At 42.6% G+C, this 25365-nt stretch overlaps 1 protein-coding gene across 1 annotated transcript in view; it reads left to right on the plus strand.

The window, feature by feature from the left end:
* TTC29 (tetratricopeptide repeat domain 29) overlaps positions 1–25365 on the plus strand; it is a 319192-nt gene that overhangs the window by 158439 nt on the left and 135388 nt on the right. The gene's annotated exons all lie outside the window — the stretch shown is intronic.

Genomic DNA, 25365 nt, shown 5'->3' on the forward strand with positions numbered 1-25365 from the left:
TGGTCCTATACTTATAATTGAACACTCTTTGTACCTTTGAATTGTACTTTTGTGGGAAAGCATACCTTGAGCAATGGGGATGTAGTCACCATCCCGACATAGACAATGCCGGCGGACAGAATCCTGGCGCCGGAATCCCAACAGCAGTCAGAATTCCGGCTCCAAAATCCCGATGGCTGCAATCCCTATGGTGAGGGAGGGAGTGTTAGGGTTAGGCTGTGGTGGTGGTGGGGGGGTCGGTTAGGTTTAGACTGCGGGGTGGTTAGGGTTAGGATGCAGGAAAGGTGGGTTAGGGGTAGGGTTAGGGAAATGGTTTGAATACTTACCTGCATGCGTCAGGATTTCCACCATCGGGATTACGCTGCCGGGATTCTGACCGCCGGCATTATTAGCACCGAGATCATGTACCCAACACGAGTAATGAAATGATTATCTGCAAATTCACAATATTAACACATTAATAAAGTGAATTCAGAGTTCTCCTCACACTCATGATTAATTACCTAAGACCAGCAGTATTATAGGAGAACAGTATACATGTTTAAACGCATGAAGGGGTGGTTCTAAAGTGGAAGTAGTTTGAACTTTGATAAAATTATTTTACTGTTTGGACCATACAGATTTCCTTGAGAATATGCCAACCTGTAAAACAAGGCCCTGGCTGATTATATGAGGTGTTTCCATAGACTTTGAAGTCAGCATTCACCTTGAAATGTACGTGGCATATTTGTACTTGCAAACATGCATAAGCATTGGAAGTTCCTAGATTTTGTGGTTTGTGAGGATTAATATTTATTTTATTCTATGTATTGTAGTACACACCATGCTCATAAAAAAGTAATTGGGTTATAGTCTTACCTATAAATTAATGTCATTTTAGGTGGTGTACACTGTAAAAATTAAATAAGGGTTTTTATTCAAGTAGGGTTCAGCATTCTCCCAACCCGATGAGTTTTGAAAACGCCTCAAACAGTCCATCATTTTTAGCAGTATTGTTGTTGATGACATTTTACTTTCACATGACGGGATCAGTATTAACAACACCCTTACTACAGTATATGAAACAAACAAGTGGTATTAGTATAGAGCAGAGCAGCACTGCACTGTAACGATACTGGATCAGAACCTCTATACACACCTTCTTATACCTTCTAATGTCCTGCCTATACCTTCTAATATCCTGCCTATACCTTCTAAGGATGACGCTAATTTGTGTACGCAGTCATACCATAAATAAAGACTTAGACGTGGAATCTGTGGTTCCAAAGCACAAGTGTTATTCAGGTAAAAGTTCAGACAGTTACACGCAATTGATCTAGACACAATTTAGGCGCAAAAGGAAACTTATACAGACCCAAGTACAGTATACAGACGCAGGCGCTTCTGGACCCGGAGATAGGCATCAGCAAGAGACCCCTAGTCATACAGCATTCAGCACGAAGACCAAGAACCAACGTTCGTGCACACATATTTATACCCCCCCAGAATAAACAGGACAATAGGGAAGTTTGTTGCTGATATCATTGGTTCCCAGGGGAGAAGCATCTGTTACAGCACATTTAACAGGCTGGTTCAAATAGACTCTCCCTGCCTCTATCAGCTGGGGATCTTCCTCTTCACGCCCCCTGCAACATTCTAACAGTTGTTCATGAAATATACATTTTGTTGCTTGTAGGCTCTGCGATCCATAACTTGAGTTTGCATGATACGACCTCCCCACCGATAACACCGGAATACTGTAAAAAGAGTACGCATCAGTACAAGACCAAACACGACTTGTTTAGCATGTATAATACCTTCGTTATCAAATACCTTTATTTCTCAGCATTTAAACTAACTGAACCAACTTAAATCATACACTTTAAAGCTTATTGAACCTTATGTGTGAATATGTAATGTGTGGGTATTCAGGGTTTGATATAAGGACGCTAGTTAAATTGGGGCAGATGCATGTGCATAAAACTAATAAAACAGCGGTTTCATACAAAGTCCTATGCATTCGCTAATATGCGACTAGTTAACAGTGCAATTGTGCGTATTAATGTGTGTATGAGAAATGGTGAAAAATGCAATCGCATGGTGCTAATAGTATCATCGCCACATGTACTAAAATGTGAGTTTATCTAAAATGGCGCTTAGGCGGCCATTCGCAAAATGGCGTCTTGCGATCTCATTTTCAAGATGGCGTCTTGCAGCCAGTCGCAAGATGGCATCGCCGCGATTAAATTTTAAACTGAACTTGTCTCAGCCAATTATTCAGCTTCGACAGTCCACCCTTTGATAGCAAACAACATGCTATCACAATCTGCTATTAGAATTTAATTTAGGCTTACATTTACATATTATTTGGTGTTATTATGGGATGGCACAAGGTGGTTCTTAATCCATCAATAATGTGTCTCTGGGTGGGGACATAAAACTACTATTATACGCACACCGCGGATCTTGGAAGATCATGTGAAAGGTGTGGGAATGCACCAGTGTTATAATAGCAGTCTTGAAGGGGAGTTGAGACTGAGGTGTTCTATAAATAACATTTCAATAATACATTCTATGCATGTCTAAATATAATACATCAAACGATTGTATTTCCTAGTTCAGGGTTGTAATGCAGTTCTATATTTACCTCGGTATACATATTGTCATTACTTGAACCATCATAGTTTCATTATGTCATTTCACTCTGTTTCTACATTTTCCACACTTCAACACAATAGGAACACACCGGACGCATATGCCAATTATTATGATGACAATCAGTATAAGGATTAAGAATTTGCCTACGCTGGCGATCACTTCCTGGACCCATTCCCCTAGACCTGAGAACCATTTCACTGGGTTCAGCCATGAAACCCATCCTTCTATCTTCTCCCCTATTTCAGCCACTGAAGCGTTATGGTTTTTGCGAAATTCCCACTTTAGCTGCAGAATTTTATCCATCTTCCGGTCTATCACCTCCTTAGGGTCGCTGGTATCATTGGTGACATAGGTGCAACATTTTACTCCAAATTGGGTGGCCAATGTTACGCAATACCCTCCAGTAACAGCAGTTAAATAATTCAACACTAGCCTGTGTTGCACCAGTTCTTTCTTGTACGCTTGCAATTCTCTCCCTGTATACCTGAATGTGTCATCGTACATCTCGGTGATATTATCTATTAATTTAGCAAGTTCCTGGATATATCTAAAATTTAATGTACCCCGAGCGATCCTGGTGGGGTCCAATGCGACTAGAACTTGAAAGCCAGTTGTCTCACTGATTAACTGAGTGGCTTTATGTATATCACCAGGTACCATATTTCTTTTGCCTCTGTGTTATTGTGTGTGAAGATATGGTGACGGTGTGTTTTTATGTATACCCAGCATTTCAACATGTGTGAGGGTCATAACTTCTGGGACTATTCTTCCCAGGTAAAACAAACCTTCGGAACTCAGGGAGAGCCATTTATACGCTTTTCTTCCACATATAAAATATACATTATCAGGGAGAACATAAGGAATGGTATGCATCATTATCATTAAGCACATTTCCCTTGCAAACAATCCTATTTCTGGTTCTTCCATCTGGTACATGCAAGTTTCTGGCTGTATTATTTTAGCACAATAACCATTTGGCACCTTACCAATAGTTTCTTTGGTGGAACTCAATGTATACCGATACCTAAAATGTTTCCCACCAGACTTAATGGAGCGCAGCAGGTCATGGCTTATGGACTCATTATCAGCTCTTTGTGAGAAGGTCATCGTCTGATTATTCCCCGTCACTTCCCAACTCCCGGGTTTATTGGGGTTGGTTATGTTTAGACAGAAAAATGATCTGTCTACTTGGAATTGATGGAGTTTGAAATGAGGTGGTTTGGATGACAGGAATTTTCCATGCAATGTTTTCCCTTTTTGCAATTCTAAAATTTCCGTGATATTCAGCGGAAATGGCACCAACCCTACGTTATGCTGTCCCTGTGGCACATGTGAACACACCCAGCAATCAGTTTGATTTAACACTTTGCCTACCATGCTATGATAATCCTCTAGAGGATACCCACCCCAGTACGGATTATATTTAGGTTGACACCATTGGATACAGTTCTCATCAACTAGGGACCCACAAAGCTCACAAATACAGGAATCTTCAGATGATAAACCTCCACACCTTCCCCGAGTATCCGGAATGACAGGTCTCTTAACAATAACAGTACTAAGATTGGTCAGACACTCCCCTGATTGGCATTGCACTCCTCCTGATTCCACTCCATCAGCAGTACCATCAGCTCCCGTTTCCTCAATCGGTCCCCCATCACAGACACTGGATATCCCCAGACTGACTAAAAGAGAATATGAAAATGAACACAGCAGGCCCGTCCATTGTCACAACAAGACCTGAAAATTTCTCTCAGTTCAGGTATCTTACTACGACCTTTTCAATCCTCCCAGAACAAGCTAACGAGCGACAAGTCCACGCTATCAGCTTTGTCTCCGACTTGTTTCTCCACCGGTTGATTGACCTTTTTGCAGTGAGTGGAATGGACCCAGGTATCTCTCTCGGCCACCTTCAAAGATGTAGTACTCATCAGCAGCACCTGGTACGGACCTTCCCACCGATCAGTCAAACAACCTGAACGCAAGAAATTTGTGATCATTACATATTCTCCTGGTTCAACATCATGACAGTTCGTTTCAGGCATATCATTAGACAACAATTTCAGTTTCTGCTGCTGTTGCTTTAACTGCTTACTCATTGATATAAGATACTTCACAGTTACCTCGTTGTTACCCTTTAGATCTTCCTGTGGACTTATAATCAAATGAGGTTGTCTACCGAACAATATTTCAAATGGGGACAGATTCAGAGGAGGTCTAGGAGTGGTCATGCTATGTAGGACCAAAGGTAACGCTTCTGGCCATCCTAGTCCAGTCTCAGTCATGATTTTACTTAGCTTATTTTTAATTGTCCCGTTCATCCTGTCTACCTTTGCACTGGCTTGCGGTCGGTAGGGGGTGTGAAGTCGGCTATTAATACCCATCAGCTTACACGTATTTTGAAAAATATGGGTACCCCTGTCACTCTCGAGAATTTAAGGGATACTGTACCTGCATACAAATTCCTAAACTATTTTCTTAGCAGTAAACACAGCAGTATTGGTGGCCGCTGGGTAGGCCTCAACCCAGTTAGAAAATACGTCTGTGCACACTAATACATACTTAAGGTTCCTGCAGGGTGGTAATTGGATTAAATCAATTTGTATCACCTGGAAAGGTCCATCAGTCGGTGGAATGTGGGACAGTTCGGTAGGGATCGCTTTCCCTATGTTCTATCTCAAGCAGGTCAGACAGGACATTGCTATCTTCTCTGCTTGTGAAGAAAAACCTGGAGCGCACCAGTATGCCCTCACCAACTTGCACATAACCTGTTTACCCAGATGAGTCAGACCATGTGCTGCCTCATCCAGGCTGGGGTAATATGCCTTGGGGGCTACTGGCTTACCATGTCCGTCCCTCCAGAGCCCAGAGTACTCTTGCCCACATCCCTTGGACTTCCAAATGGACTTTTCCTGAATTGAACACAAATTTTGCATCTCAATTAATTTCAGCATATCAATAGTTTGGAATGACATAATTGTTTCAGTTGGAGAAAACATTTTTAACCCTGCTGCCCATTTTGCAGCTTCATCAGCTCTGTTGTTGCCCAGTGACACCGGGTCATCCTCACATGTGTGGGCTTTGCATTTAATTACTGCCACTGCTTTGGGCAGTTGGATTGCTTCTAAAAGATGTTTTATGTGTTGGGAATGTGCAACTGGTGTGCCTGCTACTGTCATAAAATTTCTCAGACGCCATAGAGCCCCAAAATCGTGCACCACCCCGAACGCATACCTCGAGTCAGTGTAAATGTTAGCAGATTTGCCTGCTGCCAGTTCACATGCTCTAGTCAGTGCTACTAACTCTGCCACCTGGGCTGAGTGAGGAGGACCGAGAGGTTTAGCTTCCATAATGTCTGTGTCGTTTACAACAGCATAACCTGTACATAATTCACCTGTGTCTGTTTGTCTAAGGCAACTCCCATCCGTATAAAAAGTTACATCCACATTCTCTAAAGGTGTGTCATGTATGTCAGGTCTAGCAGTAAAGGTCTGATTCAGATATGTCATACAATCGTGCGTATCATTATGTCTGCCGAACTCACCTCCCGCCAGCAACTCTCCTTCCACCCTTTGTACATCATGTTGTACATAAGGTAGGTATGTTGCTGGATTCAGCGTACTGCAACATTTAACAGTAATATTTGCAGGAGCTATTAGAGCTAGTTCCCATTTGGTGAACCTAGCCGAGGAGACGTGTCTGGTTTGAGCTGAGTTCAACAGAGCAGATACAGCATGGGGAGTGTAGACAATCATATCATGATCCAATACTACGTCCTCACTTTTACTCACCAATAGAGCGGTAGCTGCTACACTTCTCAAACAGGTGGGGAGTGATCTTGCTACCGTGTCCAATTGGGCACTGTAGTATACTACGGGCCTACTGGCATCACCATGTTTTTGTGTAAGGACACCTGCAGCACAACCATCGGCTTCCGTACAATACAAATCAAAAGGTTTTTCATAATCAGGTATTCCCAATGCAGGAGCTCTTGTCAGACTATCCTAAAGATTAAGGAAAGCCTGTTCAGATTCCTCTGTGTGTATGACACGATCGGGCTTTGAGGAAGAGACTAATTCCTGTAAAGGTAAGGCCAAAATAGAAAAACCTGGTATCCATATTCGACAATATCCACACATTCCCAAGAAAGTACAAATTTGCTGTTGATTCTGCGGCAGTGTCATGTTTTGTATGGCCTGGATTCTATATGTTGTGAGGTGTCGTAACCCCTGGGTTAGACAGTGTGCCAAATATTTTACTCTGGATTGGCACGGCTGTAGTTTGTCCTTAACCACCTTGTGTGCTGTTTGTGAGAGATGAAGTAACAAAAGTTTAGTATAATTCAAACATGACATAAACGAGTCAGAACATAGCAATAAATCGTCCACATATTGTATTAGAACAGATCCATTGGCAGGTTGAAAAGATTGTAAACAGTCATGCAATGCCTGGGAGAAGATAGTGGGGCTGTCTATGAAACCTTTGGGTAATCGTGTCCATGTGTATTGTAAACCTCTGTATGTAAATGCGAATAGATACTGACAGTCAGGGTGGAGAGGCATAGAGAAGAAAGCTGAACAGAGGTCAATGACAGTGAAATGAGTTGCATTTGGTGGGATCTGCATCAAAATGACAGCTGGATTTGGCACTACAGGGAATTGGCTCTCTACTACCTTATTAACACCTCTAAGGTCTTGTACCAGCCTATAACCCCTCCCACCACTCTTCTTTACCGGGAAGATGGGACTGTTGGCTACACTAGCTGTACGGACTAAAATTCCCTGTTGTAATAATCACTCAATTATTGGAAAAACCCCTAATTCTACCTCCTGTTTTAGTGGGTACTGGGGAATTTTTGGAGCTTGCCTTCCGTTTTTTAAATTTACCATTACTGGGCTTACGTTTGCCATTAATCCAGTGTCCTGTCCATCTTTAGTCCAAAGGGAATTTGGAATTAGGGACAACATTTCATCTACCTGTGATGGAGTTTCTTTTAAAACTGTAGAGTGATACATTATCCTTTGAGGAGTGTCTAACATATCCCGCACCTCGTATACCATTCTCTCTGGGATATCTAAAAATACACCATCAGGGGTGCAATATATAACACATCCCATCTTACATAACAAGTCTCTGCCCAGTAGGTTAGTAGGAGCCGCAGCAGCCAGGAGAAAAGAATGCCTGGTATGCAACGGCCCAATAGTAACCTCTGTGGACTTTGTTAAAGGATAATGTTCCACTTTACCTGTTACACCCATTGTTGGTACTGTCTCGTTGGTCATCTGCAAATTAACGGGAGATTTTATCACCAACCTGGTCACCCCTGTGTCTACAAGAAAAGGATATTCAGTACCAGCTGACTGGTTCTTCCCTAGTACTTCCCTTTAACCTGACCATCTGTAGACTACAGGTATGACCTGACCCCTAGCATTGGCTACCATTCTCCAATAAAGCATTTACGGCTGCAATTGGAGCTGGTGCCTGCTGAACATTTGCTGGCCTCTGTGCATATCCCTTTTGGGGATATCTAGGTCTTCCCTGATGTGGGATCCCTACTCCTTTTACTGTACAGTTTCTACTCAAGTGTCCTGTTTGTTTACAGTTAAAACATGTTCGTGTTTCGGGTGAAGACATGTGGTGTTGTGAGGTCTGTGCAGAGGGTAAAGGGGGTGGATATGGGTAAGGATAGGGAGGGTAAGGGTATTGTGGGGGATAAGAAGTTGGTGGATAGCCTGGGGACCTGTGGTTGCATCGGGTTAGTGGGATAGAGTTGTGTTTGTTGTTGAGTGGGGTTAGTGAGAGCACATACTTGTTCAGACGTGATTGTGTGTGCAAGTGCCTGTTGGCTGTGATGTTAGTTTTTCGCTATGGGCTTCTCTCTTTTTGGAGATGTTTTTATCATGTTCAACGGCGGTTTCTATGAGCGTATCTATCGTGAGTCCCCGCCAGCCAGGCTGTGAGGTCTGAACCCGAGTTTTTACACTCTCTTTCAAACCATCCACAAGTACTGTGACTATCATCCCCCGGTGGTGAGTGCTATCTTTAATATCCTCTATCCCAGTGTACTGGGTGATAGCTTGCAGAGCCCGATCGCAATAATCTTCTGCAGTCTCACTCTCTTTCTGCTTAATGGTGAAAATTTTGTTCCAGTTAACTACTACTGGAAAATATATACCCAATTGAGTTACAATGCGGGAAATGTTACCTTGGTTTACTTGGTCTGTTAAGGGAACGTCACCATCCAATACACAATCCGTGATAAATTTTGTCACGTTGGTGTTGAGTGGCAGACAGGCCCTTAACACCACACGCCAATCTTTATTAGTGGGTTCATGTGAACTACCCAAATTTCTCAAAAATCTTTGACATTTGGCTAATTCCTTTTTGGGATCGGGGAAATCATTTATGATGGAATTTAGTTCTGCTCTTGTCCAAGGACAATGCATTACTACTTCCCTCATGGGCACTATACCGTTTGCGTCTGCATTTCCATTTGGAACAGTTATTGTCCGAATGGGATGCAGACCGGTAGCGCTACTACCTTTGACCAGATTACCTGTCTGGGGGCTTAGTCTGCTGCTGCTATGTATGGTATGAACAACTTCCTCTACGGGTGCAGAGGGCATTAACACTTCCCTTGCTGTTACCGATGGAGATGGAGGCACCACTCATGATTGTGGTGATGCAGCATCTATCATCTGCACAGCATGGGAAATGGCAGACATTACAATAGGCTCATCATCCGTATCATGAACATTTTCTTTATAGTTGCTTAAGAGATGATACAAGTTGCTTGTTACATTTTTATGGGTCATTTTGGTAACTGTACTTGCACCTCCATCCACATAAGGTGGGGGAGGTGAGCGTGAACTGCTGGCAATACTCTCCACGACGCTACCTTGCCACACGTGCGCAACATTTTGCGGCTCGCCCGTATTGCAATTCAGCATTGCGGATGTATTTTCTGGCAATGTGCTCACAACGCTAGTTTGCGTCGTTTGCACATTTTTAAGCCACGCATCCCCTTCATGCTGCCACAGTTGCAAACATTCAAAATATTTAACCTTTTTCTCTCGGGAGCGCATCAAACTGATGTGATCCTGGACATTATCTAACACATTTTTATCAAAACTATCAATTCTGGGAAACGGTCTAACACTCTTCCTCGTCATATTAAACCATAAATCACAATACCTTATTGCATAAGTACCGTACTTGGTATGCATGATACGACGGGCCGATCCGATCGGCACCTCCATTAGCAGCACATCATTGCCTAACATCTCTACTGTTTGCGTGGCTCCCATTCTGAGACAAAATCCTACGCTTTTCAATAAAGATTAGGATAACACCGGAATACTGTATAAAGAGTACGCATCAGTACAAGACCAAACACGACTTGTTTAGCATGTATAATACCTTCGTTATCAAATACCTTTATTTCTCAGCATTTAAACTAACTGAACCAACTTAAATCATACACTTTAAAGCTTATTGAACCTTATGTGTGAATATGTAATGTGTGGGTATTCAGGGTTTGATATAACGACGCTAGTTAACTTGGGGCAGATGTGTGCGCATGAAACTTATAAAACAGCGGTTTCATACAAAGTGTTATGCATTCGCTAATATGCGACTAGTTAATGGTGAAAAATGCAATCGCATGGTGCTAATAGTATCATCACCACATGTACTAAAATGTGAGTTTATCTAAAATGGCGCTTAGGCGGCCATTCGCAAAATGGCGTCTTGCGATTACATTTTAAACTGAACTTGTCTCAGCCAATTATTCAGCTTCGGCAACTGTTCAAGGCTTTAGGAGACCCTTCAGGTCAGGAGAATGCTACTTAAACTATGTAGTTTTATACTAACATAGTTACCTGAACATTTTGGGTGTAGTTTTCTTTTAAACATACAATACAGCAGTCTGACACAACAGACAGGCAGGGAATCATGCTTATTCTGTTTGTCTCCACAGGGCAGGTTAGAAGACTCTCCTGTGTTCTGGACACTAAAGCAATCTCTCTTTCTCCTGTGTCGGTGGCAACCTATGTACTAGGGCTCTCTGCCTTATCTGCTCTGACAGAGCTGTCCCAGCTGCACTCCTGTACAGAGCTCCTTCTGCAGCTTCTGTCTCAATGGCTGCCTCCTCTCTCTCTCTGGGGGCTGTAGTAAGGGGTCTTTACCTCTCCCCCTCTCTCTGTAAACTTTACCAGGGAGGTCCTTAACTCTTCTCTTTCTTTATAGGGACTGCTGCACCCTCCTCCCATTCTTTGGTGCCCTTTTGGGCTCCTCCATTTTCTTCACAGCCTGGTTTTAGCCCATTGCATGCTGAGGGCTATAATTTTCTTGTTTTATGGTAATTTCCAGCTAACTTTTTAGCCTCCAGATGCCTGTGTACTGATGAGAAGGCACAGGAGGTTACATAAATATAGATAAATTAAGAACTACATTTTAGTAAACCATGTATAGAACACATACTGTATTAGTTTAAGTTCACCTCTTCTCCAAATAATGTGACATTCACATTGATCACGACTACAGCAGCAGTTACTAAATGTAATGGAAATGTAATGGAAACGGTATGATTGGCAGTTGGAATCCCGACATCGGCTGCCCGATCGTCCCCAGGTAAATATTCACTAACCTAACCTACCCCCCTAACCCTCCTTAGGGGTGCCTAACCCTAACCTTCCCCCCAGTGCCTAACCCTAATCCCCCCTGTAAGTGCCTAAACCTAACCCCGCCGCCTAAACCTAAGTCCCCCGGGGGGGGTGCCTAACCCTAAGACCCCCCGATGGTGCCTAACCCTCCCTCCCCCTAGCCTAACCCTAACCTCCCGGAGGGGTGCCTAACCCTAAGTCCCCCCGGGAACCCTAAACCTAACCCCCCCCCACGGCTGTCCGCGCTCGGCACCCGGCATCCCTTCAATCGGGATGCCGGGAGACGGTCTCCCGGCGTAGGTAAAATGACAGGCGTCTAGATTTAGACGCCTGTCATTTAACCCTCACCGGGATAAAGCAGTCGGGAAGCCGGCTGTTGGGATTAAGTCTGCCGGCTTCACGGTCAAAAACCCGACGCCTGTCATTAGACCTACGCCAGGAGCCTGCCACACGGCTTACCGATCGAAGGTAAGCCGGGCGCGGACAGCCGCTGGGGGGGAGGGTTAGGTTAGGGGCTCCCGGGGGGCTGAAGGTTAGGCATCCCCTGGGAGATTAGGTGTAGGCAACGGGAAGGGGGGCTTAGGGTTAGGCACCCCGGGAGGGAAGTTAGGGTTAGGCACCACCCAGGTGCGCCGAGAGGGGGGGAGCGGGTACAGTTTACCCGGGCCTGGGCTTCCAGAGGGGCCCGGTGGGGGCCCAGGTCCGGCGCTGCCCCCCCTCACTTTTTCCCTCCACCCTCTCTCTGCAGCAGCCCAGCACACAGCGTGTGCTGGGCTGCAGTGGGAGATTGCTTGCGGCTGCTAAGCAGCAACCACAGCAATCTCCTATGCCTGAATGGGGGAGCGATCACACTGATCGCGCCCCCCTCTGGCTTTGCACGCCCCCTTTTTACCGGGCCCGGCGTGGCTCTCTACGCCCCTGGCACCACCCCAGGGGACTTAAGTATAGGCTGCAGGGAAGGGGGGGTTAGGTTTAGGCACTTGGAGGGGAGGTTAGGGTTAGGCACCCCTAAGCAAGGGTTAGGGGTAGAATTGGGTTAGTGAATAATTACCTTTTGACGATTGGGATTTTCACCCCTGCCGGGCTGCCTCTGTCAGCATTTGAACCGTGCGGCCGGCAGTAAATCATACTGATCCCGTTTATGGACCTGATCACACCTTCAGAGACCTCAGACCGGGCTACTTGACCCTAAGCCACAAATGTAAACTATCACATTGTGAGTGTATATGTTACAGTAGAAACCCCAAATCAGTCAAAACAAGATCTCTCTAGTCAACATTATTTCCAACACAGCCCTTTAATTAGTAATAGTTTGAACTAGGCCTACTGTAATCTAGAATTGACAAATGAAATTGTCAATATTAGAATTTACTAAAAAAAAAAACATTTGTTAATATCCATTATGACTAGTAAGAACAGTATTGACTGACATCTCTTATTGATTACTAGATAAATCTAGTTGTAATTACGGGTAAATAATGGAGAAAAATTAGTATTAACCATTTGCCTGGCATGGTCTTAAGCGACCTTGCCAGAAACAACCACTGCTGGCTGCTAAAAAGTAATTTTCTGACAGCCACCGTGCTCACAGTGCCTGGCCAGTCCCTCTTGACCCACAGCTCTGCCACACAGCCTCCTTCTAATCTCTCCATGGTCATGATCCTTGTCAAAATTAACACTAGGGGGTAAATTTACTAAGAATCAAGTCTGGATGAGTTTGCTCTTTTTTAAACTCTTTTAGCTTTGCCGAAACTCGGGTGATTTGAGGCTCCTGAAACTCTCAAATTTACCGAGAAGTGAGCTTAGCTGAAAAGTGATATGTCCGATGGTGAAGCAGAACGAGATATCTCCCCCGAGTAGCACGTTTTGCAGGAGATTACTCACCCGAGATTGCAGTGTCTTCTCTCTCCCTAACTCTTCCGAGCAAGCATCCTGCACATATCAGTGAGATATGTGAAGGCTGCTTGTGTTCTATGCTGTAAAAAAACAAGTTAAATGTTATAAAAATACATGATATAGGGTCCCCGGGCTGTGGCATTACAGCCCGGCCGTTTTTAGTCCGGTGCTGGTTTTAAGTATTCGGGGACCCCTACGCAATTTCCCCCCCCCCCCTATAATTAAAGCAAGAACTGGCCTTGCAGCCTGGTGTTGGTTTCTAAATTATGGTGGAACCATACTCATTTTGTTGCCCATTATTTTAGGAACCAGGACTGGCTGGTTAAGCTTTAGGGGGGGGGGACCCTATGTAATTTTTTTTTTCTTACATTTAACCCGTTTTTAACCTATCTACAGACAGAAACATACATGGATCACAGTGATCTGTGTATGTTTCTGCCAAACTTGCAGGTCACAAGCAAGTGTTGTCCCTTCTCATGAGAGTTTAGAAACTCTCTGCTTGGTAAATTCCCGAATCCTATCTTCACTAGTGAAAAGGTTCTCGAGTTTAGCCGATGGTGAATTGAAGAGAGTTTGATAACTCTCCAGTATTTTCCCGTAGCAAAGGAGATCTCTCTCCTGAGTTTAACATTAGTAAATTTGCGAGTGGGAAAAAATGCCCAAACTCTCCAGAGTTTGCAAACTCTCCCAAACTCGATTATTAGTAAATTTAACCCTAGGTGTATCAATAAAAATACCTACCTATATATATATGTGGTCACATACCAAAGGCATGACAGATGGTTGAGAATCTTTTCCTGCAGCTCGAAGTCATGTAGATAATTTCAGCCACGGCACCACACAGCTACAGTGAACAGTGATCCAAAGAGGATCTCTTACCAATTGCTGTAGGAAGAGAATCTTCCTGCAGCCCTCGCTCACTGCAGCTGCACCACCCCCAATTTTTCCCCATCTACAGACAGCAGTGATTGGTGATCCCTGAGAATGCCGACCCTCTGCTGCTGGTTACTAGGGAGAGAGATATTTCCATTTCATTAAATAAATAAAAAACCTTTCTGCAGAGCAGTGTCCGACAGCCGTTTCGATGCAGGCCAGGCACCTTTATCAAGGGTAACAGGACTGCACCAAAATGGCCATCGGGCCTCTATAGGATGATAGGTTATACACTTTTTGATGAGATCTCCCTTGACACCTTCATTAGGATAAGTGTACCCCTTTTTTACTTGATGTATACATCATGTCACACCTGGTGGTGGTGATGTTTTGAGAGTGAGGAGGGTGTGATTGGGTATGGAGAGTAGTTTGGAGTAATGTGAAAAGGGGAATGGAATAGGACTCACACCTCCTTGAAGAAGGCACCTGTGCCGAAACGCGTTGGTGACCCTCACATCTAACCCGACACCGATCCAGGCTGACCTCCACTAAAGATCCCCATCCCCATCAGGGACCACCAGTGCAGAAAGCTCTCAGCCCACCCGCCTGCTGGTCCGCACCGCTCACACCTCCAGTGACCGGCTCCACCCCGGACCAGCCCCTCTCCCCCCCTACTCCCAGGCGTGCTCAGCAACTCACTCCTGGCCAGGGGTGTCTCCACCGTCGCTCCCCATTTCCACAAGGGACCGTCAGTGATAAGAGCATCCCGCACATCCGGCCGTAAGTCCGCCCAGCCAACATCGCCAGTCACCAGCTCCATCCCGGTCACACTTTCCACATCCCCCCTCCTCCCTGGCTTTTTTTGAATCAGTATCCCAGGCAGACCACCCCCCAGGGGTGGTCCCAGCACACACGCTGCAACCCAGCCTCCCAGCAGCTCACCCATCCACACCTCTGGCTCCGCACCACCAGCGGCATGACCAAGAGCCAATTTCAGCTGCATACTCCGGTCACTGACCTCCGCAGACCAATCAGAACAGCCGTGCACTTGCAGCACACCAGCAACATGCTGATCCAGCTCGCCAACAAACCTGCAGCTTCCAACCTATCTGCAACGGCCGCAACGTCCACCTACATCACCATAACAAAAAACCTACCGGTAGGTAAGTACTGCCAAGACTCACACCAACACGCGGGACGCCACACAGGTGTTCCAACCCACTCTGCAAATCCCCCCACCCCCCCGAGACTTTCTAGACTGTCGACCATAGGTCCAGCAGGGGTGACGTGCAAGGTCACTGAACCGCACGGGAAGGAGCCCCCTAAAAGGGTCCACCTACCTCCCCAGTCTCATCACCACTCATCACTGAACCCCACCCACCTGCCCGGGATCTTAACAGAGCAGCATTGTGACTACTCAATAAAAGATTTTGCCCAAAATTACTGTGTCTCGCTGGCCTCATTTTGATCCTATTCCATTCCCCTTTTCACATTCTCCAAACTACACTCCATACCCATTCACACCCTCCTCACTCCCAAAACATCACCACCACCAGAAGAAACATTCTAATTAACACCACTAACAAACACACACAAGTCATCACCATCACCATTACTAGCAGGAAGAGCGCACCTTACCCCCCCTACCCCCATACATTTTCAGTGCGGGAAAGGTACTCCCACACAAAGGTGCAGCACCCCGAAACCACAACACACCACCCCCTGGTCAAAGAGAGCGCAGTTCTACCGCCCATCTTCATCATGTCACACCTGTCTATTTGACATTAGTATATGTGATACCAGTTATGCTTTATTTTTGATAGGACTGGATGCTATAAAGATGTTTAACATTTCTCAAACTGTATATATCTGAGGCTTAATCCACAGCACTCAATCATCTGTGGTGCCTTTGGTATGTGACCACATACTGTACATGTATGTTAACAGAGTAAGGTATTTTTTAAAAATATCCATGGGTAAAATTACTAAGATGGGAGTTCTATTAAGAAGTGATGTTGCCTATAGCAATCAATCAGATTCCAGGTATTATCTTCTAGAAGGTGCTAGATAAATAGTAGAATGTGATTGGTTGCTATGGGCAACATCACATCTTAATAGAACTCCCATCTTAGTTTTAGTCTTAGGGCCTGATTCAGACCCACTCGCGAGCGGCTGTCTGCTCGCAAGTGGGTCGATGGTGTGCACTGAGCATGCGCACGACGGAGGGAGCTCCGTCGTGCGCATGCGCGAGACGCGACGAGCGAAGGACTTTCCTTCGCTCGTTGTGTCTGATCAAAGGGGGCGTGCTGTCGATGTTGATTGACAGCACGCCCCCTTTGGTGGGCGTGCCAGGGGCGTGCCTCCCAGACGGGGGCGTTCCCAAGGGAACGCCTACCGTCAGAAGCCGGCCCCACTGACATCACTAGTGATGTCAGTGGGAGTGATTTTGGCTTTGATAGAGCCAAAATCACTCCAGGGCTTGTGGTCGAAAAATCCGACCACAGGCTTCTGGTCGCACTGGCGATGGTCGCGATGGTCAAGACCATCGCGACCATCATCCTGCACACTCGTATGTGCTGTGGGTGGTGACCCACAGCTATACGAGCGTCCAGGAGGACGCTCCATTTTTATGGAGGACGGCCCTCATTCAGAGCGAGCGCTCTGCTCAGAGCGTCCGGCTCTGAATGAGGGCCTTAGTCTCTTATTTATAATTGTACTTGGTTTAAAGTCATATTTTAGTTTCTGTCTTTTGCTTTGTTTTAGTAAAAGTGAACCTTAGTTTTAATTTTAGTTTAATTTTAGTGAATGTTTTAGTCCTAATTTTTGCAGTTTAATGATACTGTAATGAATTTTACTGAAGAACTTTTCTCTCAAATTCAAGTGCAAAACACAATCATATTCCCTTCACACAAGTCATAGTTATTTTCTCTGCAAACATCTAGAACACATACTTGTTCTTCAAAAATAGTGTTAATTTTGACAAGGATTTTAAATTTACTTTTAGTCTTAGCTGCTTATTTAAAATTGTATTTCATCGTAATTTTCATGATTAAAATATTGATATTATCGTTATCGATAAAATGTAGTCCTCAAAAAATGTAGTCGAAGAATACTTTTAGTCAAAATTTTCATTGACAAAATGAAAACTGGATACACCACATTACATTTTATGCAAGTTCAAGTTGTCACTTTAACAGCAAAAAGAGTAAAGAGTCATTCAAGAGGATATATAGAGTAAAGCTGGGTACACATTAGACAATATTTCAGTTGATCTGATGGATTGGTCAAATATATTGTCAAAATGCATAATGTGTACCCTCTATGTAGGGCCATGCATGCTCCCGTTTGGTCATCAGTCACAGCTTCAGGTCAGCCCTACATGCAGTTTAATCTGACAGTGCGACTGACGACACCATGCAGCGGGAATGTAAGAGTGTCAAGGTGAGATCAGATTCCCAAGTGCTTGAAGGAGAGTTAATAAAATTCATCTAAGGATCCAGAAGAATTGGAAGATTGTTGGAGAGCTTCATGGGTGTCTGAGAGATTCATGTATCGTCTGTTTAAACATAATTAGCAGATGGGGTCTTGAAGGGCGCACAGATGGTATTTAAGGCAAATTAGGTGTTTGTTTCTAAAACTAAATATATAGGAAATAATCAACGTTTAAATTAGAACGTATTTAATATGCAATAAATTGTATATATAGATTAAAATAATAGCATGAATAAATAATATTTAGACGTGCATGGGTATAAATGAAATGGGCAACAGTTTAACAGATGTGGATGTTACCCAATTGAGAAAAAGAAAACATACTTAAAACACTGATAGATACGTTTGCAAAAAATAGAATAAAATTCAATAGGTGCACACAGGTTAATGTAATATCCTTAAAAATAAGGGAAGTTCCTTAAGAATGAACTCTGCATACCAGGAAAATTGCATGTAAATGAATCCGTGAAAAAATTGTCCTGGGGTGCGCGCACCTCCTACCTTACTCTATGCTGCTGTTCCAGCTGGAAAGGGTGGTTTATTCTGATTATGGTACCATTGCTGCAGTAAACTATATTACCCAGTCCTGGTTGGATCCTATGTTCAGTGGCTGTAAACCTTGCGGATGAATCAGAACAGCGGGGTGATGGTTGCGGCGGCTATTGCCGTCAGAGCGGTCCCGTCCGGCAGAGCTCTTGCCTCGCAGTCGGCCTCTCTGCTCCCGTGGTTCCTGTGTGGTCTAATAATTAGCAGCTGGATACAATTAGAAGCAACTATTTAAATGAACAAGAAGACACCAACAGCATGGATCACCAACAGCATGGATCACTGTCCCTGACGAAGCCCGAACGGGAGAAACGCGTTGGACACACCTACTCCACACCTAATCAGCAATAGTTCACAATTCATTATTGAAGCTGAGACCACACAGGAACCACGGGAGCAGAGAGGCCGACTGCGAGGCAAGAGCTCTGCCGGACGGGACCGCTCTGACGGCAATAGCCGCCGCAACCATCACCCCGCTGTTCTGATTCATCCGCAAGGTTTACAGCCACTGAACATAGGATCCAACCAGGACTGGGTAATATAGTTTACTGCAGCAATGGTACCATAATCAGAATAAACCACCCTTACCAGCTGGAACAGCAGCATAGAGTAAGGTATTTTTAAGGATATTACATTAACCTGTGTGCACCTATTGAATTTTATTCTATTTTTTGCAAACGTATCTATCAGTGTTTTAAGTATGTTTTCTTTTTCTCAATTGGGTAACATCCACATCTGTTAAACTGTTGCCCATTTCATTTATACCCATGCACGTCTAAATATTATTTATTCATGCTATTATTTTAATCTATATATACAATTTATTACATATTAAATACGTTCTAATTTAAACGTTGATTATTTCCTATATATTTAGTTTTAGAAACAAACACCTAATTTGCCTTAAATACCATCTGTGCGCCCTTCAAGACCCCATCTGCTAATTTATGTTTATATCCTAGTGATTCAGGAAGGGATCACTAAGGTCTGTGGCAACCAAAGAGTTACACCAAACCTAACGTTGTTTTCCATTTACTCTGCCATTTTCTAACCCCCCCCTTTTTCTTTCCCTCCTCCCCGTTTCCCATTACAACTAAGGAGATAGCGCAGGTACACCTGCATTTTTCTAATATTTCATCGTCTGTTTAAAGTCTGGCAGCAGAGTATTTACATAGCTCTCCCATGTGTCAAAAAACATTGAGGTGTGAGTCTCCTTATTCAATGTGATTTCATGCCAATCCATAGTGAATATATATAACCATTTTTCTTTTTATTAACTGTATAAAGTAATTTATATATTTTTTAAAAAAAATTTCCCCAATATTGTCTGTTTTTTGTTTTTACTATTTATATTATTTAATACTAAAAAAATCATCAATTTTGGGGACATTAAAATAAAAATATTATCAAGTTGTCGTTATTAACAATTTGTACAGCCTTCTTCATTGCAATAGATTTGACTAGTTGGATCTGGTTTTGATCAATTTTGTGTCTTTTCTTTAACATATACATGAATAAAAGTAACGGGATGAATTAATTAAGGGACAGGAACACAAAAAAAGGCTGACTAACAAATGGTATTCTATTTCAGAGGTACATTTTATTTGATTTAAATGAACCCTTTTCACGGCACTTAGATAGCAAGAGGCTTACTGAACCGCCGTTGGAATGCGCTCATTAATTCAAGTCTGTAAAATCACCAATCTGCTGTAATCTGAAAGGTCTCAAGTCCAGCCATAAAGGAACATCTCAAATGTGGGCACTGCAAAACTTGTTATTTTAAGGAATATTTTTATCACCATTGCAACCTTAAAAAATGGAAAAAAAATAGTTAATGTCAAACTCTGAGGTACAGAAGCAAAGAGCTGAAGATGAATCTTGTGGTTTGATTGACAAAAAAATGTCAGTAACTACTGTACATAATTGTGAATAGACAGTGCTCTGGTGCTGGAGAGTTGAATTACTTATTGGGAGATGGCTTGCTAAACTAGGGAGTTTATGATTAATAGAAATAAATTTAAAATATGCTGCCTAAACAAGAATAAAAAAAAACTTGGCTATTTTTGTTAAATGTTGCCTAAGTGATTACAAACTGTTCACTTGGGACATCAATGAAACACTTTGAGACCAATATATATGAGCCCTGCCAACGTTTACCATGTTTTTGATCCTTATTGACAGTTATTGTTCTGTTTAGCCATAGAAGTACTGTATATAACGCTAGTATTTGTCTTTCCTAACAACCAAAATAAGTTGGACAATGAGTGTGGAGTCTTGGTGCATTTTTACAACCTTCAAAACAAAAAGTTTATATCTCCATGAAAGTTTTGTGGTTTGGTCACTTTTTAGACTTTGTAAGTTTGTGTTTCCTTTGTCAAATGTGTGTATCCTTCATGCAGAGCTAACACAACCATATGAGACTCAGGTATATTTAATGTCTTTAGACAGATGTGTTCAGTTGGAAAGAGACAGAAACAGTACCTCTATGTTTTGAAGCGTACAGTAAACAGATAAACAGCAGCAGCTAAGATGTGCCTGTATGTTAGTGTTGTGGACAGTAGGCGCTCTTGTCTACTGCAGTGCATGGTATTGTATAACAAATAGAAAAAATTACTGCATAAACCAGAGGTTCCCAAACGCGTTCCTCAAGGCTCCCCAACAGTTCAGATTTTAGAGATATCCATGATTGAGCACAGGTAGTTAAATCAAATTGACTGATTAAGGGCCTGATTCAGCAAGGAACACAGTTGCTTATACACACGCAATCGGTTGGTTAATTTGTACTGCGCATGCATATGCATCTCAGAAGCGCCAGCCAGACACTGCGATCGGGATTGTGATCGCAGAGGATACGAAGACCCATGACAGAGTGATTGACAGGAAGTGACATTTGTGGGTGGTGACGGGGGGTGGTTGGCCGAACGCAGGCATTCCAGTGCGTTCCAACACTGTTGCATAGGCGTGCATTAATTAGCCACTGCGATCCCAGATGCCGCCTGAGGTCTCATAGTGTGCACAGACGTAAGCAATTCCTGAGTAAGATCTGGGCTTAATTAACTGCGTACTGGTCCGATGTTACTCGATGTAACCAATTGTTTTCCTATGTTGGCCAAGTATACGGATGTGAGTAAGGGGAAGTGGGCGTCCTTATGTCAGGCTGCGATCACAATGCAAATGCAGCATTTAAATATCATCGCTGATATTAGCATGAGGACCGTGTTTGGAACCTCTGGTATAAACTTTTATTTCCGGAATAATGTTTAGACACATATATATATTTTGTTATAAGCTTCAAATGACAACTGCCAATTTTATTTTCAAAAGTGTATATTCATTTGATGGCAATAAAAAATCTGTAATTGAGAGCCTATAGCTATATAAGGATAATAATGTGAGTCAATCAGCACAGTTAATATAGCTACATAAGTAAATGAAAGTAAAGTCGCACAGCTGACATACTGTATCAGAGCAAGTACATGACAAGAAACATGCAAAAAGGATCAAGTGAGAAAATCAGTGTCAAGAACGACAGATTTTGGAGGCTGTTGACATTAAATCCCACAGGAACAGTGTAGTGCTTGCTTGATGGCTGACACTGTTTACATTTTGACATTAATATATGTACTATGGCAAAAAATTAGAAAATACAATTAAGCTTTTAATCAGATGTAGTGACAGAAGCTGTAGGCTTCTAAAACATCTCCAACATTTTATGATTGAATTTGTTCATTTATTGAATTAAAAAATCACAACAATTCTGATTGTGTGAAGCGGTCTGGATTGCTATTGTATGTGGTTATATAAACTGCCAACCTGCGTTGTGAAACTAAGCAGCTTTGCTAGGTAATATGGATATTTGGTAAAATTTAAAGGAGAGTGCTGTATGCACCAAAGCCATATAAAAAATAGACAAGATATTTTGCATAAAATGGATAAAAATATATATTTAATAAATATAAAAACACCTATTTGCAGCTATAATGAGGTGTTAAGATGGTGAGCCCTATCCATTGGTGTTCCGGTTCATTTGGGAATTTAGGTCAGCGCAATTTAACATGTTTTCCGTACCTTACCCTGAGTATTCAGACCTAGCGGCTTGCTGGCAGCTTACTGTAATTAGATCCACGCAGTAGAAACCTTCTCCCGCTAGGCAGTGCGCTGGTAACTGAAGTGTGCCAGTGACTGGAAAAAGTAAGGAAAGAACTGGCACAAATAAAATAAATAGGGAAGAATCAATTGAATATAAACAAATTAAATAAAGAGGACTTCAATCTGGTCTATTTTACACAATATACCAGCAATTACCAGACAGTTGAGAATATTTTTTATAAACACTGGCATATACTTAGGTTGGACGAATATCTTAAAGACATTATCCTAAGCAAACTGAAATGTATCTATAAGAAAGCTAAAAACCTAAAACAGGAATTAATTGCATTCCTATGGAGAATAGAAAATACTCAGGTGATAAAGGCTTTCATTATTGCACCAATTGTAAAGGATCTCTAAACAACAGTATCAACTCCACCTCATCTTTTAATATCTTTCAATCTAATCAAACAAAGAAGGAATTTTAAATCAATGAACATATACAGTATCCTGTAATACAGTGGGGGTATTTATCTTGTTGAGTGGCCATGCAGGCTTCAGTACATTGGTCAAACCAAGTGAAAATTAAAGATTTGGGTCATAGAACACATTTATAACATAAAAAGAGGTTTGAAGTTTGAGCACTTAGGGGGGGAATAAATTAGACTCGGGTGAATAAAACAGGATTTTAATGCTTGAACTGCCTTCGGTCAATTCAATTAGATGCCCATTTTTTTTGGCTGAAAAAATGGCTGATTTCTGGCAATACAAATAGGATCCATGATAAGTTCATAGGTACTATGAATTAACGCCAGCTTGCCAGGAGCTCCTAAAATGAAATGCCCGATAACCTTGTTGGAGGGGCCTGGGTCCAACTCCGCTGCCTGTGTACCCACCCCCCCTCAACCACTTTTTCTCAGAGGAGTGTGGCCACACCTACTGTGATTAAGCCACACCCCTGATAAATGCTGTCTACAGGGCTAATTGAATTAGCCCGGGATGAATTAGCCAGCGGTAATGTACCGTGGCTAAGTGAATTCCCCCCATAGTTTAACACAGCATTTCTCTGAAGTACATAAGAAAATTCCAAAGAATCTTAAATTCATGGTAATACAACGAAGGAATTTGAAAAAAAAAATTAAAGTAAAAGGATATACTTAATAAAGACCTTATCACCACAGCGTATGAACATAGATTTCGAGTTTAATTCCTTTTTCAAATAAAAGTCCGGAGAAAGAATATTAATTCTGTTATTTTTAAATAAATAAAGTAACTTTTATAAAGAGAAAATGGTGACAATTAACATATATTGTTACAAAGAACTGCAACAGTATCCAAATCACACCACAGGTACTTTATACATTGTAACAAAACCATGAAATTCTTCACACCACCAATACAGTGGAATGTGATTTTATTAAACAAAATAAAGTTTTTGGTTTATAGAAAATAAAAATTGCTTTTAAAGATTGTAAAGCACATTCTACTGTATCCTTGAAGAAGTATCTAGATGGTGTGAAACGTGTTGAAGCTGTCACTTAATAGCCGCAGAGAACTCTGGCACTACATTCTGACAGTAACTGGCATGCTTCGGTTCCCTGTGCATAGAGGAAAATAGGAGCCGGCACTGCCCAGCGGGGGAAGGTTTTTACTGCGTGGATCTAATTACAAGAAGCTACTAGGACCAGAGGGACTACTCAAGGTAAGGTAGGGAAAGCATGTTCATCGGTGCTCACCTAAATTCCTGGATTGCTATTATGTATTTTGATACTAAGACTGTTTAGTGATCGATCATCTTCGTCTCTTCATGAATATAGGAGCTATAACAACAGTGACAGCTCTAGGCATATATATATATATATATGTGCTTGTATAAATATATACTTACAGTCATAACGTTAAGACCATTGACTGGTGAAGTGAATAACATTGATTGTCTCATTACAATGGCACCTGTCAACCAGTGGGATATATTAGGCAGCAAGTGAACAGTCAGTTCCTGAAGTTGATGTGTTGGAGTCAGGAAAAATGTAAGATGTGAGCGACTTTGACAAAGGCCAAATTGTGATGGCTAGACAATTGGGTCAAAGCATTTCTAAACTGACAGGTCTTGTGGGTTGTTCTTGATATGCAGTAGTTACTACCTTCTAAAAGTGGTACAAGGTAACACAACTGGTGAACCGGCAACAGGGTCATGGATGCCCAAGGCTCATTGATGCACGTGGGGAGTGAAATCTACCCCGTCTTGTCCTATCCCACAGAAGAGTTTACTGTAGTACAATTTATTTGAAAAAAGTTAATGCTGGCTATGTTAGAAAGGTGTCAGAACACACAGTGCATCACAGCTTGTTGCATATGTGGTTGCGTAGCTGCAGACTGGTCAGAGTGGCCATGCTGACTCCTATCCACCACTGAAATTGGCTACACGTGAACGTCAAAACTGGACTATGGAGCAAAGTAAGAAGGTGGCCTGGTCTGATTAATCAGGTGTTCTTTTACATCATGTGGGCAGCCGGGTGCTTGTGAGTCGTTTACCTGGGGAAGAGATGGCACGAGGATGCACTATGGGAAGAAGGCAAGCCAGTGGAGGCAGTGTATTGCTCTAGGCAATGTTCTGCTTGGAAACCTTGTGTCCTTGCATTCATGTGGATGTTACTTTGACAGATAGCCATAGCAGCCAACACTTATTTCCAAAAGCAATGTAATTTTGTAATACAAAGTATAATAGCTAAATTTCATAAGCATCTTTCTATAATTATTATTTTTTTAATAAAACAGAAATCAGATGTATGATTTATACAGTGATCCTTTAACATTATAGTATATAGTTCTCAGCTGCTAGGACTTTTTAAGATATAATTAGTATGTTCCTGATCAAAAATATGCTCTTTTCACTTCCACTTAGCGATCTGTGCTCAGATGCATAGAGAGATGAAAACGCTGCTACCTCTCCCACGAGAGTGCTAGTTATCATTACTCTTACAATACTGCTCAGGCTCCGTTTGTTTCATGGTAATGTGCTGTTTATCACCAGCCTTTGTGACATGCTAAAAGGTCCTGCCACACAGTCAGAGACTTATGGGATGTAAACTCAGGGGTCTCAGCAGTGGTTTTCCTGCCTTACATTACAGTTTTCATCTTGTGTATCCTTTTGTGCTAAAGCCTACCT

This window comes from Taudactylus pleione, unplaced genomic scaffold (assembly GCF_031769625.1).
Source record: "Taudactylus pleione unplaced genomic scaffold, aTauple2 ptg000021l, whole genome shotgun sequence".
Lineage (NCBI taxonomy): Eukaryota > Metazoa > Chordata > Amphibia > Anura > Myobatrachidae > Taudactylus > Taudactylus pleione.